The 14965-nt window shown below is 41.5% G+C and overlaps 1 long non-coding RNA gene across 1 annotated transcript; it reads right to left on the bottom strand.

Moving 5' to 3' along the window:
• Window positions 1-12939: 12939 nt before the first annotated feature.
• Window positions 12940-14956, bottom strand: LOC125752680 (uncharacterized). The gene is made up of 2 exons (XR_007402773.1): window positions 14378-14956; window positions 12940-13216 (listed from the first exon to the last, which is right to left on the bottom strand). It is a non-coding gene; the product is annotated as an uncharacterized LOC125752680 (long non-coding RNA).
• Window positions 14957-14965: the final 9 nt, after the last annotated feature.

The raw sequence follows: 14965 nt of genomic DNA, 5'->3' as shown, positions 1-14965 counted from the left end.
TTGTCTGTGTCATATTTGGTGTGGTTTGGTAAAGAGATACGGCATTAAATTTTTCAGATAAACAATACAGCTAGAATCACTGCAACTTAATATTTCTCAACAAACATCTTAACACTCATCACACTTTTCAGTATTTTACAAAAGGGGCAGATATGTTAGCCAAACAGATAAAAACCAAAAAATATTTCCTAATAAACTAAAAAATATTTCCTGATAGTAAAAAATATATTCAACTAAAGTTAAGGATTAGGATGTTTCATTAGGAAAAAAATATCAGTTATTGTTACTATATTGGATCATCTGATGACTCTTTTTTAAGATGAAGTGCATTTGTAGAGAAAACCACATATAAAAATATAGTCCAAAAATTATATATAGTCCATATTCTGACTTTTGTGAGAATTTTGTTTTTTTATTCATTCATGGGAGAGAGATAGAGAGGCAGAGACACAGGCAAAGGGAGAAGTAGGCTCCCCACAAGAAGCCTGACATGGGACTCCCTCTGGGACCCCAGGATCATGCCCTGAGCCAAAGGCAGACACTCAACCACTGAGCCACCCAGGTGTCCCGAGATTATTTTCTTTATAAAATTTTCAGCTTTTCTTCTCTACCCAATTATACTAGTAAATGGTACTTATAAAGAACATCATAAGACTTGAATTAATAAGTTCCTTCCATATTCCACTGGACCCTGGCTCTTAGCATAAAACCATCATTTCTCAAGAATAGCATGCTTTCTTTTTTATTTTGTTGTTAAGTCCATATACAGGGGGTCAGAGTATTAGTGCTATCTTTGATGTATATATTGATCTCCCTTCCCCTTGCTGTGTGTCTCCTACCCTACCCTAATCTTTCTAGTTCCACGAGGGCAGGAGTTTCTAGTTACCTTGCATCTACCCCTAACTCTGAAGCACCATTATTCAGGGTGATACATATACTTAATACTCATATTTGTTAAGTGAATAAGATATAGGTCGATCAGTCATTAGCAGAGTTACTTCCCTACATCTAAGGTGTTTGACTTCATAAGATAGTGTCTTGTATACTCCCCTTGTAAAGTTCTAAGACTGGAAAGGTATCTGTGGCTCAAACTCCATTAGAATACACTTTTGCACAGAGATAACTACTCTTGAGGATTCCAGTGATCTTTCCCCTGCAGATAGGAATTCTCAGGGAAAGTAATTGCATTAAAAAAAAAAAAAATCTGAAATATGTAGATCTGTAAATAATGAGTAAGCCTCCAACTCTGTCGTTTTTTTATTCTGTGTATCCCTGACATTGCCAATAAGTGATCCCCATCTTCATCTGTGCTTGGTTAGAGGATAGACCAATACATAGAATCATTACACAGTGACCAACTTTAACCTGCATATGTGTAAGGTTGAAAGATGTTATTCCTCCCACCAAAGCTGTAGGGAGTAGTTTACAGCAGTACTCCACAGTACTCAAAACTTGGAAATGTGTATAAGATAGCAAATAAGGACAGTGACCCGTGAATGCCAAAATGATTCTGTACCACCTAAATTCTAGAATAATTTGCTTCAAAATGAGTAAATACAGAATTTTATGACTGTTATAAAGGTTTTAGGTCTTCTGTCTTATATCCTAAGTTCTTCCCGAATATCTCAAATGGTGCAGATACAAGGTTCCTTGAAATACTGCCTACAAACAGGAAGCCCTGTACAAACTGAATGCCTACTTAAAAAAAAAATTAAGCCTCCGTTTCACAAAAAAAGGTAATTTTATAAATCAGGCACAAAGATTTTGGTTGAGAGTCATTGTCAAAACGAGTTTATGCCAGCAGAACTGTCACTTTTTATGTGAAATGTTTAATCTTGAGAATCATAAATCACCTTGTCTTTGGAGAATTTTTGTTGTTGTTGTTTCAGTTACACAGAGCTTTTTTTGGAAAAAAAAAAAAAAAGAAGTGGGGGGGGCTGCTGCGTGGTTTAACATCCGTTAAATATCTGCTCTTGGTTTAGGCTTGGGTCGTAATCTCAGGGTTGTGAGATCAAGCCCTCGTGTTGGGCTTCATGCTCAGGGGGAGTCTGCTTGAGACTCTCCTTCCTCTGCCCCTTCCACTCATGTGCTCTCTTGCACTGTCTCTAAAATAAGTATTTTTGGGATCCCTGGGTGGTGCAGCGCTTTGGCGCCTGCCTTTGGCCCAGGGCGCGATCCCGGTAGACCCGGGATCGAGTCCCACATCGGGCTCCCGGTGCATGGAGCCTGCTTCTCCCTCTGCCTGTGTCTCTGCCTCTCTCTCTCTCTCTGTGACTATCATAAATAAATAAAAAATAAAAAAAAAAGAAAGTCTTTTTAAAAAGGGGAGGGGCTAAAAATCAGTCTGTTGGCTGCCAGGTCTGTTGCTCTGGATTTTATTTAGTGTTTCTGTTCATGTATATATTTTCTTTTTTTTTTTTTTTAATTTTTATTTATTTATGATAGTCACAGAGAGAGAAAGAGAGAGAGGCAGAGACACAGGCAGAGGGAGAAGCAGGCTCCATGCACCGGGAGCCCGACGTGGGATTCGATCCCGGGTCTCCAGGATCGCGCCCTGGGCCAAAGGCAGGCGCCAAACCGCTGCGCCACCCAGGGATCCCAGTTCATGTATATATTTTCTTACATCATATTTTCATAGGCCAATTTTTTTTTCACAGACCAATTTATTGCTAGGAAATAAACATAATAATTTGTACTCAAAATGTTTTGGCAACTAGTCTTCTGGAAACAACTAAATGCCAAACAACATAACCACAGAAGCTTAGATGCTGTGATATACAAGGACTCAAATGTAATGTGACCCTTTTCCTCCCAATTAAAGGATTGGTGTGCACATTTGCATATTTTTGTGTATCTCATACAACATACAAATGTTTTATTTAGTCCAGTTCCTAATTTCTTAGACGTTTGAAGGACGGTGTGCTTGAAAAACCGACATTATTATAGATGTGACTGTCTATTTTTACAATGAGTGATGCTTCAGTTAATTAGGAAAGAAAAAGCCTAACAGCATATTGTGGGCATTTTTAATATTGCAGAAGAAGATCTTCACTTCACGTCTAATGATATGAAGGAACTACATCAAGATGGGATAAAAATCACCTTTTTAAGTAACCAGAATTCCCAACAGAAACCATATTGACAGAAATGTTACCAACCCCTGCCGGCAAGAGCTACATTTTAAAAATAATCAGATCCTTGATAGAGACTCTGTGAGAAAACTCTGAGGAGGAAAGAAAGTTGCTTGTGTACATTGATTTCTATTCTCAAATACTATGTAGATTTTGAAGTGACCACAATTTTTCTATTTATCAAGGTAATGTGTAGTGTCAGGATAATACTGCAGCTTCATACTAACTATATGTAACAGTTAAAGGCAGAAATTAAAAATGCCTCTGGGACTGGAGGAAGCATTTAGGGTAAAATTTAGTCTAATCAATTTATTCTACAGACAGGCTTATTAAGAACTTAAAAAATTATTTGCCTGACAAAGTCCTAATAAGGTTTTTTTATGGAACTTGACATGCTGATTCTAGAAAAAGTGAAGAGACCTGCCCTATAACTAGATATATTGAGTCGTAGTGCTTAACGTGTGGTACTGATACAAGGACAAGCTCACAGAATAACAGAACAGAATAGAGACCCAGATGCAGACTCAAGCTTGTACAGGGGGCTGGATAGTCTCCTTTTGCCCCTCCAGATCCTTTCTCCTCTGTGTGATCCTTTAGGTTCTAGAAAACTGATCCCTGTGGACGGCATCAACCATGTTACCGTGGCCCATGGTTTCCAGTAGGATTGAGCCAATGGGAGAAATGAATGAGCAGGAAATCTGAGCATGGTACACAGATTCATGGGAGTGGCTAGCTGGCCCACTGCTCAGGAACCAGGGAGGACAAAAGTGGAAGGCAGAAGAGTAGAGGAACACTCCGTGCAAGAACCCCTGGGAATGGTCTCAGCATGCGAAGCAATTCATATACCATGTAAATACCCACCAGATAGCACCCCTGGCAGAGAGGCTCTCAGTGTGGAAGTGGAAAGCCCTTTGATGTCAGTCAGCCCCTTCCCAGCCCCCCTGGTGCTTGCTCATTGGGACCATGTAACATGGTCATGGCAGCAGGGATGGTGGCTACATGTGACTCAACAGCATAGACTTCCTCTCATTATGACCCATCTGGCTACTGCCACTGCTGAGGCCCAAATGGCACACAGAGGCCAATGCTAAGCCCCCAGCGTGGTACTATTCTCCAGAGGGGGTTTTGACTATAACAAACTGGACATTTTCATTCCTGAATTGGGACTGTGTTTTGTGACTTATAAAGATCAAAAAGGGACTTTTTTTTTTTTTCAACAGAAGAGTGACAAGAGTAATAATAATAGAACTTCCTCAGTTTTCATGCAGGGACAGGGGAAGAGCTATACCCACCGAACACATCAATGTAAAGGAACAAAAATAATATTAGAGACAAAAATAAAGTTGCTTTACAATTACGTTCCATGAGTTATCCTAATTGATAAACATACACACAAAATTTATTTATTTATTTATTTATTTTTTTTAAAGATTTTATTTTATTTATTCATGTGAGACACAGAGCGAGAGAGAGAGAGGCAGAGACACAGGCAGAGGAGAAGCAGGCTCCATGCAGGGAGCCCGACGTGGGACTCAATCCCGGGTCTCCAGGATCACGCCCTGGGCTGCAGGCTGCACTAAACCGCTGCACCACTGGGGCTGCCCTACACACAAAATTTATATATTATTTCCGTATTATTTTTGGACACTAAAATACATCCATTTACCTGGAAACAATGAACAGTAAGTTGGCTGAAGCTGCTGGTTACCTGTAGAGAGGGAGGAAAGAGAATGGGGTCAGAAAGAGGGGCACAGGGCTTACAACAAATTTGTAATGTTAAACAGCTGATTATTTTCTATACGTTTTCAAATTTTAAAAAATTTTATTACAAAAACAACCACCTGAATATGTCAATACTATATCTAAGTATTATACATCCCATTTAGCACCTTCAGTGTCATCATGGGCTTTGATAATTTGGGCACAATACCTGCACCCCCTGGGATTTTACTCGGTTCTCTGTTTTCAACTTCCTCCAAGCGTCCAGGCCTATTTGTCTTGTTGGTCTCATTGTCAGGAAGCACTAGCCTCTGAATCCTGCTACTTCTAATTATACCCAAAAAAAGTAAAAAAATATGGAGAAATGACTTTTTCCTGCTTACAGATATGTGAGTAGCACTTTAAAATAAATGAATTAAACTTCCCAGCCTCGAAGCAGCATATAGCCAAGGGTAAAGTTCAGGGTCAAGCTAAATTTCTCCTGTAAACATGTCTAAGATGAAAGAAAGAAGTTGACTAGGAAAGTTATTATCTCACTTCCCCGTAAACAGGGACAAGTTCAAAGTCATCTCAGCCTTCCCAGAGCCCGATGGGTCACGTCCAAAGCTTACTGACCCTAACAAGTTGGCAATGTGTAGAATGACAATGTTCACAGCAAGACCAGCTATGAAAGGCCAAGTGACCCAAAGCTTCTGGTTCTTGTCTCTAAATATCAACAGTTAACACAATTTCATGACCAGGTTTCAGTATTTTCAGCTGAAAATATTTTCATAATTGAACTGGACATAACAGAAAATGAAAACTTCAATGTTTTTTTTTTTACTCTAAAGTTTGAATTATTACATTATCTGCTCTAGCTAATTTAGTGGTAAAATACCCAAATAATGTTCTGTAACATGGAACCCACCTAATCATCCATTTTCCAGCTTTCTGATAGAGGATGAATACTGAACTCCATTAAAATGTTTAGTTCACCAACAAGAAACGTGTAAGAAGTGTTTAAATGGGGACGTCTGGGTGACTCAGTGGTTCAGCGTCTGCTCAGATAATGATCCCGGGGTCCTGGGATCGAGTTCTGCATTAGGCTCCCCAAAGGGAGACTACTTCCCCTTCTGCCTATGTCTCTACCTCTCTCTGTCTCTCATGAATAAATAAATAAAATCTTTAAAAAAAAGTTTAAATGAACAAACCTAGAAATAATGCCAGAATTTTTAAAGATATCACAAATTTTTTTAATTTCACATTTTTATATTAATTCAGTCCTCTTATTCCTTATTATTTCAAGCACTGACATCTTGAGAGATATAAAATTTATATATGTTCTGTGTGAAAATAAAAGGGAATGGTAATAATGGCAATATAATTCCATCTCTGTAACTCAAACTAGAATATTTGGGACTTAAAAAAAGTTTTAAAATAAATCTTCATGTATCTTGTCAGTTCAGGGAAACCCTTACCCATATACAGATGAGTCTCAATTGTATCATAAGAGTTGTTCCTACACAGAAAAATTATTTCAATAAAATTCACTCTAAAGTGGAATGACCCATTTCATTAGTTATATCAAGTTCTCGACATGGTGCCATGTCTATGATCCATTAATACAAAAACAGGTAAAGCATTAAAATGAAAACGAATGAATGGAATTTCAATACAGGGTGGACTCGAGCAAGGCTATGCTCTCTGCCTCTTCCTATGACTATAATCAAACCTGTACCTGTGGCTACATACTTAAAAAAGAGCATTGCTCTAAACTGTAAGTGCTTAGAACTATTGAGTTTAGCCTGCTTTTCACTTAGACCAAAAGACAATTCCCTAAATTACATGGACCCTAATAAACATGAAGACCTGCCAGCACTTAAGACAGATGCCCCCTACATAAAGTCACATGAATTTCTTGATGAAAAAAAACATATTTCTCTTTGCTGACTCTTATCCAGAAAATCATTAAGAAAATAGTTTTCTGTAACCTGCTAAATGCTATATTGGCCATAGTTTTTCAGAAGATAAACTGCATTTTTTTTTAAAAGGAAAAGGTGTGGTTATTGTGTAGTCCACAATGACAAAATGACAATACAGTTTTTGTATCTCATCACAGAGTTTCTTGTTTATCTCTCCTGGAATTTTATTCATCCTTCTTGCAAACTATGTCACCTCCTATAGCAGGGAAAGCTGCTATAGGCTTAAGGATTGTCCCCTCAAAATTCATATTTTAAAATCCTGGCCCCCTAACCTCTAATTCAGAGCCCTCATGAATGAGATTAGTGCCCTTATTAAAGCAGCTCAGAAAGCTCCTTTGCCTCTTTCATGAGCTTACATGAAAAGACCCTCCCCAGACACTGACTCTGCTGGCACCATGACCTGGGAGATGCCAGCCCTCATAACTGTGAAATATAAATTTCTGCTTTATAAGCCACATACTCTATGGTATGTTATCACAGCAGCCAGGTACCTGTTCCAACCTTCTAAAATGTCCCCACCTGTGACGTTCTGTCACCCATCTTTATTATATACCACCTGACAAATAATTATTTGTTTATTGTCTATCTCTCATCACAGAATCTGTTTTCTATTTGATGCTTTTTCTTTTTTTTTTTCTTCTGCTTTTTCTTTAGCGCTGACACAGAGCCTGGCAGTAGTAACTAAATATCACTAGGTGCTCAAGAAATATTTGTTGAAAGAAGAAATGAATGCGAGCATCAACGATGGGCGCTGTGCTAGATATGAGGGCTACCTTCAGGGAATTCACAACCTCCTAGAAGAAACAGACATACAAAATCAGCAATACAGCATGCTAAGTGTTAGAATATTATAAGGAATACTGGTGACCTACAGAAGAGGTAGATAGATTAGGAATGCCATCACAGAGAAAGAATTACTTCAGCTGAGTCTTGAAGGATGCAGAGAGTTCATCAGGAAAAGTTAAATGAAGGGAAGCCTAGAAAGAGGGAACAGCATGTGCAAAGAAAAGAGACAAAATCCCTCGTGTCCTTGAGTAGTTCAACAGGACTAGAGCAAGAGGGTGCAAGGGAGGAAGACCTATACAACAAGAAAGTCACCAGCACTGTTCTCCAGGAGTGTAACTGAAATCACGCCAGCGCCTGCTGGCCACCCTACTTCTCTCAAGGGAATCGACTTTGTCCTCCAGCAGCCCCAGTGCAGGTGTCTAGGCCTAAGAGCAATGAGCTGCTAGCCTACAGGTGTTCTGTTCACTCTCATCTATGGAAAATGCTGAGTGCAAAATAGCTGAATAGAAACCCCAGAAATAAACCCACAACTCTATGGTCAATTAATCTTCGACAAAGCAGGAAAGAACATCCATTGGGGAAAAGACAGGCTCTTCAACAAATGCTGTTGGGAAAACTGAACAGCTATGTGCAAAAGAATGAAATTGGACCACTTTCTTACATCATATACAAAAATACATTTAAAATGAATGAAAGATCTAAATGTGAGGAAACCATCAAAATCCTAGAAGAGAGCACAGGCAATAACTTCTTTGATATTGGCCAGAGCAACTTCTTTCAAGATATGCCTTCTCCTGGGACAAAGGAAGCAAAAGCAAAAATCAATTATTGGGACAACATCAAAATAAAAAGCTTTTTCAAAGTGAAGGAAACAGTCAACAAAACTAAAAGGAAACCTACAGAATGAGAGAATATATTTGCAAATGACATCTGATAAAGTGCTAGTATCCAAATATATAGAGAACTGAGACAATTCAACACACACACACAAAAACAAAACCACCAATTAATCCAATTTAAAAATGGGCAAATGTGAACAGACATTTTTCCAAAAAAGATATGCAGAGTCCAACAGACACTTGAAAAGATGTCCATCATCACTGATCAACAGGGCAATACAAATCAAAACTACAATGAAATAGTATAAGATATGCTATATATATAATATATATATATATATATATACATACAATGGAATACTATTCAGCCATAAAAAAGAATGGAATATTGCCATTTATATGACATGGATAGAGCTAGAGAATATAATGCTAAGTGAAATAAATCAGTCAGGAAAGGACAAATACCATATGATTTCAGTCATAAGTGGAATTTAAGAAACAAAACAAATGAACAAAGGGAAAATAGAGACAAACCAAGAAAGACTTAACTGTAGAGAACACACTGATAGTTGCTAGAGGGGAGGTGGTGGGAGGATGGGAGAACAGGTGATGGGGATTATGGAGGGTACTTGGCGTGCTGAGCACAGGATGATGTGTGGAGGTGCTGAATCACTATACTGTACACCTGAAACTAATATCACACTGTATCTTAACTAACTGGAATTTCAATGAATACTGAAAAAGAGTGTAAACTAGGAATACTGAAATGAAAGGTCATCATCTTATGCTCTGCTGGAGGAGGCAGCGGCCTCTGACCAGCATCAACGCCTCTGCCACCTTAGTGACAAAGTTGAGGCAGGGAGCATAGAAGGGAGGTGGCATTTTCAGGTCTTTGACCAGGCTTGGGAAGCCTTTGTTCAAGCTGAAATTTGGAGCCACATGATCTCTTTCCTGGGCCAATTCTCCCTCCAGAACATGAGTACCCCCTCCATAGCAAACAGACTCTTCTTTGATATTCTGAGGCTTATTCTATCCGACATCATGGAAAAGGCATTCTCCCATCAACCATGAGAAAACAAAGTACAGAGGTGAAGGTAGGAGTTATGTGTCTGTGCCAGAAACTAGGAATACATTAGGGACCAACTAAAGGAAGAGAGTCATACCAGGTTGCTACAAGGGAGGGCACAAAAAGGACAGAGAATGTAGCACTGAAGGTTGGGCATGCTTCAATAATACTACAAATCGTTTATTACAAATCCTATAATTTGCCTTTACCTGTTAAGACTCTTGAAACCATGATCTCAAAACTTAGAAAAAGAAGAACTCAGAAGAGATCTGAAAAGTTTCTATCTTTGTTGGGGATAATTTAATGTGCTGGGTTAATTTAATGTGCTTGAAATCAAGATGGGTTTGGGATGAGGAAATAAGTCTGAGGGGAAAAAGGAATTCAGATTACTATGAACTGCCCAGATTTTGCATTTGTCAGGGAGATCCAACCAGACCTTGGTCTCCTCAGTTTTCCAGCTCCTCCCCATACAAGCACATACAGAGTTATACCATTGGCCAGAAAAATACTTGCAAGTTCACTGGTCAATAGCTTTCCTTGGGAGGCTAAGGAAACATCCTACGAGCACTTTTCTATCCTCTTCCTTGATAATCCTGCCTAAAAATGCCTACTCTATCCTTGGTCCAAATTATCATTCACTCCGAACAACTGGGAACTGAACTTTGCGTAATATGCTCCCACAAAATGTAATGTTTTGCTTCTCAGGGTAATGAGAACAAGAATGTGATGGAATTTAAAGGAAGGAAACGGTGAGGAACAGCTGTTGACCAAATGAGCAAGGGTAGTGATGATATGGGAACAATAATGACAGTATTACCTTGTATTTTAAAAGCACCTTTCTCCAAAAGGCTCACAGTGCTGTAGATTTTATCTCTTTTCCTTGGTGATTGAAAAATAAAATTAGATGCATTCTTATTAACATGCTATCCACAAATATTTGGGCTGTTTCTGTTTGCTGTGTCTATAACTGCAATTAATTTCTTCATTGGGCAGTATCGGGAAATCACATTAAATTCTCAGTTTCTTCAGTTGTATGGGGTGCTGTTTTCTGTAACATCGGTTAGCTTTTCCATTCTTTTGCCATGTTTGTGGCTGTGTTGTACTTGTCTGAGTCCAGGTTAGCGTGTTCATCTCGCCCTTTCAATCATCAGAACTTGCCTACAAACTCTGCCCCGCCGTTCCTTTTACCACCATCAAACTGGACCCTCCTGCTATCATAACATCTGTGATTCCTCCTTATGTGACTATTTTAATGAAAGGCATTCCATCTACATGGCTATGTTGTCTTTTTTTAAATTTCTTGACAATAGGTGCACATCAACCTAATTTTATTCTTCATTCTCCATAGTGTAACTTAAGTCACATCTTCTCTCCCACCTTCCTAAACTTGACAGTGTCATGTGACCAACAGTTCCATCATAGGTTTCTCCCCAGATAGTTCTATATATTATTTTTGGACATCTCCTTAAGTCCCCCTTTTTTTACATAACAGAAAACTTTATCTAAAAACTCATTTTGGGATCGCTGGGTGGCACAGCGGTTTGGCGCCTGCCTTTGGCCCAGGGCGCGATCCTGGAGACCCGGGATCGAGTCCCATGTCAGGCTCCCGGTGCATGGAGCCTGCTTCTCCCTCTGCCTGTGTCTCTGCCTCTCTCTCTCTCTCTGTGACTATCATAAATAAATAAAAATTAAAAAAAAACTCATTTTACTCTAATGTGGTTTTGTCTGATGCATACTAGTTGGAATCAAAGATCTTAGAAGTTAATCTATCGTTCTGCATTCAGGAAGACACATATTATTCTCACTGAACAGGTGGCACCACCTAAGTCCAGAGAAGAGACTTGTTTATGGCCACGTCTCTACTAAGTAAAAGAGCAGAAGCTGGGCAGCCTGGGTGGCTCAGCGGTTTAGCGCTGCCTTCAGCCCAGGGTGTGATCCTGGAGTCCTGGGATCGAGTCCTACATCAGGCTCCCTGCATGGAGCCTGCTTCTCCCTCTGCCTGTGTCTCTGTCTCTCTCTCTCTGTGTGTGTCTCTCATAAATAAAACCTTTTAAAGAAATTTTTTTTAAAAAAAGGAAAGCAGAAGCTGGATGCCCACTCTCCAGTTGAGGAGCAGTGGGCAATTGGAAAAGGCAGCTGGTGCTAGAGAAGGGAAGTCTCTGAATCAGTAAATTAATCAACTGGTACATGGGTGGAAAAATTACCAGTGCTTGGACTCAAATCTGTAACACTTAAGGAATATTAATAGCAACCACTGAAGAGCTATGTAGGAATGAAGATTATGGAAGAATGGGATTGTGCTCAACAACTGATGCTCCAATCATCTGATGTTCTGATCATCTATTACTGCACAACGCTGCTAAACTTAGGGGCTTTTTTTTTTAAGACTTTATTTATTTATTCATGAGAGACACAGAGAGAAAAGCAGAGACACAGGCAGAGGGAGAAGCAGGCTCCCCACAGGGAGTCCTTGATCCAGGACCCCAGGATCACGCCCTGAGCCAAAGGCAGATGCTCAGCCACTGATCCACCCAGACATCCCAAAATTTAGGGGTTTAAAACAATATTTTGCTCACAAATCTGCAATCCAGGCAGAGTTCTGCAGGGACAGCTCATCTCTGCTCTCTCCATGTTAGCAGGGATTGCTCACAGCCTGAGAGCTTGAATCATCTGAAGGCTCACTCAACTCAGACATCTGGAGGAGAGAATATGGGGCTGTTGGGGCTCCTAAGGCATGACCCTCTATCTCCATGTGACCTTTCCATATGGACCTTTCAGCATGGCAGCTGCAGGATAGCCAAACTTCTTACATAGCAGCTCACTGCTCCCAAGGGACGTACCTCAAGAGAGTTAGGTGGAAGCTGCACCACCTTTTATGACTTAACTCCAGGAATTATATAAAATCACTTCTGCTACATTCTCCTGATCAAGGCGATTACAAAGTGCTATTGAAAACCAACCTCTGGGGGATCCCTGGGTGGCGCAGCGGTTTGGCGCCTGCCTTTGGCCCAGGGTGCGATCCTGGAGACCCGAGATCGAATCCCACGTCGGGCTCCCGGTGCATGGAGCCTGCTTCTCCCTCTGCCTGTCTCTGCCTCTCTCTCTCTCTCTCTGTGTGTGACTATCATAAATAAATAAATAAATAAATAAATAAATAAATAAATAAATAAATTTAAAAAAGAAAAGAAAACCAACCTCTGGGATCCCTGGGTGGCTCAGCGGTTTAGCTCCTGCCTGCGGCCCAGGGCATGATCTTGGACACCCGGGATCGAGTCCCAGACCAGGCTCCCTGCATGGAGCCTGCCTCTCTCTCTGCCTCTCTCTCTCTCTCTCTCTGTGTCTCTCATGAATAAATAAATAAAATCTTAAAAAAAAAAAAAAAAAGAAAACCAACCTCTGTGTTCTCCAGACAAAGTATGTAACACGAAGACAGAGTCTGGGCATAAAGAAGGCAGATAGTTTATTACTTTGCCAGGCAAAGGAGGCAGGCTAATGCCTCCAGGACTGCCCACCCACTCCCAGGAAAAGGCTGAGGAGTTTTATAAGAAAATACAGGATCTGGGGTGCCTGGGTGGCTCTGTTGGTTAAGCATCTTCTTTTGGCTTAGGTCATGATCTCAGGGTCCTGGGATCGAGCTCTGCATCCAGCTCCCTGTTTCTCGGGGAGTCTGCTTCTCCCTCTTCCTCTGCCTGCTTGTACTCTCTTGCTAGCTCTCTGTCAAATAAATAAATAAAATCCTTTAAAAAAAAGATAGAAAAAGAAAATACACGATCTGGATGGTTTCAGCAGGAATCTGGTACTTGCTGCCGGCCGCGTTCCAGTCTGTCTTCAAGCTGGTCTCAAGACTAGTGCTGGCACTGGCCATCCCAGTCCTGTTACTAAGTGTACATTGAGATCAACAAGATGTCAATATTGACACGGAACAAAGGATTGTACAGAAAAACAAGTGAAAGGGAGGAGGGGGCTTTGAGAATTAGGAAGAGAAAAATGTCTTCAGTTTGAAGTCAAGCCTTGCTGAGGCACTGGTGTGACCATCTTGATTTCCAGCCATCTTTACGCTTCTATAGCAGTGTCGGGAGGTCTTCCCAGAGGCAACAACACAGACCATCCCCCTTGATGGAGGAGTGTCAGCATCATATTGCAAGAAGAGTCCGTGGGATGAGATCTATACCAGAGCAGCTGTCTTTGGAAAACACAATCTGCCACAAGTGTGAAAACCTTGGGATTACAAAACCACTGAAACACAGAATTGAAACGGTCCTTGAAAGGGCCATCCATTTGTCACCAAAAACTCACTCTGCAAGTTGAGCTCAAACGAAATTGTCCCTTTTGGAATCCCTCCTCGATGTCCCCCAGCTTCCACGGCCCTTTGTGAACGTGCCTATGCTACCACTCAGGATATTCTATTTTCAAAACATGACTGCAATCAGGCAGGTACTATCAACCTGTCAATTAGCCAAACTTCCTATTCAAATCAATGAGTATCGCATAGGAAACATCACAAGGAGAGAGTCTGCAGACTGATGGGGAAGAGACACTTTAGGGAAGCCACATGTGGTACTTTGCACAGAAAACAGAGAAAGCACCCACAATTCTGAGAAAAAAAACTGGTATCAGACAATATGCTAAGCATTTTACATAGATTATCTCATTTAATCCTTGCAATGGCTCTGTGAAAGAACCGTTAGGGCAGCCCGGGTGGCTCAGAGGTTCAGCGCCGCCTTCAGCCCAGGACGTGATCCTGGAGACCCGGGATCGAGTCCCACGTCGGGCTGCCGGTGCATGGAGCCTGCTTCTCTCTCTGCCTGTCTCTGTATCTCTCATGAATAAGTAAATAAAATCTTTTTTAAAAAAACCGTTATTACTAATGCTTACCTGTTCCAGGCTTTCAATGAGCTCTGCAGGAGTTAGGATGGATAGATAGATAGATAGATAGATAGATAGATAGATAGATGCTTGTCCTACATTAAGGGGAGAAGGCCCAGCAGCACCGTCAAGGTCTAATCTGCAAAGTGAAGCAGCCGGGGTGGAAGCACAGCCTAAAGCGGTGCTCTGCAAGCTCACCGGCATCAGAATCACCAGGGGAGAGCCCGTCCCAACGCCCCCAGATTGCTGACTAAGCGGGTCTGGGTGGGGCCTGAGAATCTGCATTTCTCGCGGGTTCGGGGCACCGATGCTGCTGGGCTGGAACCACGCTCTCAGAACCGCTGGCCTAAGGTGCTCAGACCCGCACACAGCTGCCACAGCAGAAGCCCCGGCGAGGACGCAGGGACCCGCAGGCCCACAAGAGCGAGGACCCACGAGGCGGAACTGGCCAGCTCTGCCGTCCGCTCCCCGCAGCCGCGGTGCCGAGGCGCCCCCTCCCGGCCGTCCCGGCTGCTGCCCGCCGTACCCGCGTCTCCCGCCGCCGGCCCAGGGGGCGGGGCCAACTCCCTGCGTGAGGCCGCGGGGTGATGGGGCCGC

Source organism: Canis lupus, chromosome 16, assembly GCF_003254725.2.
Source record: "Canis lupus dingo isolate Sandy chromosome 16, ASM325472v2, whole genome shotgun sequence".
In the NCBI taxonomy this organism is placed as follows: domain Eukaryota; kingdom Metazoa; phylum Chordata; class Mammalia; order Carnivora; family Canidae; genus Canis; species Canis lupus.
This window is presented reverse-complemented; position numbering and strand designations above follow the sequence as displayed.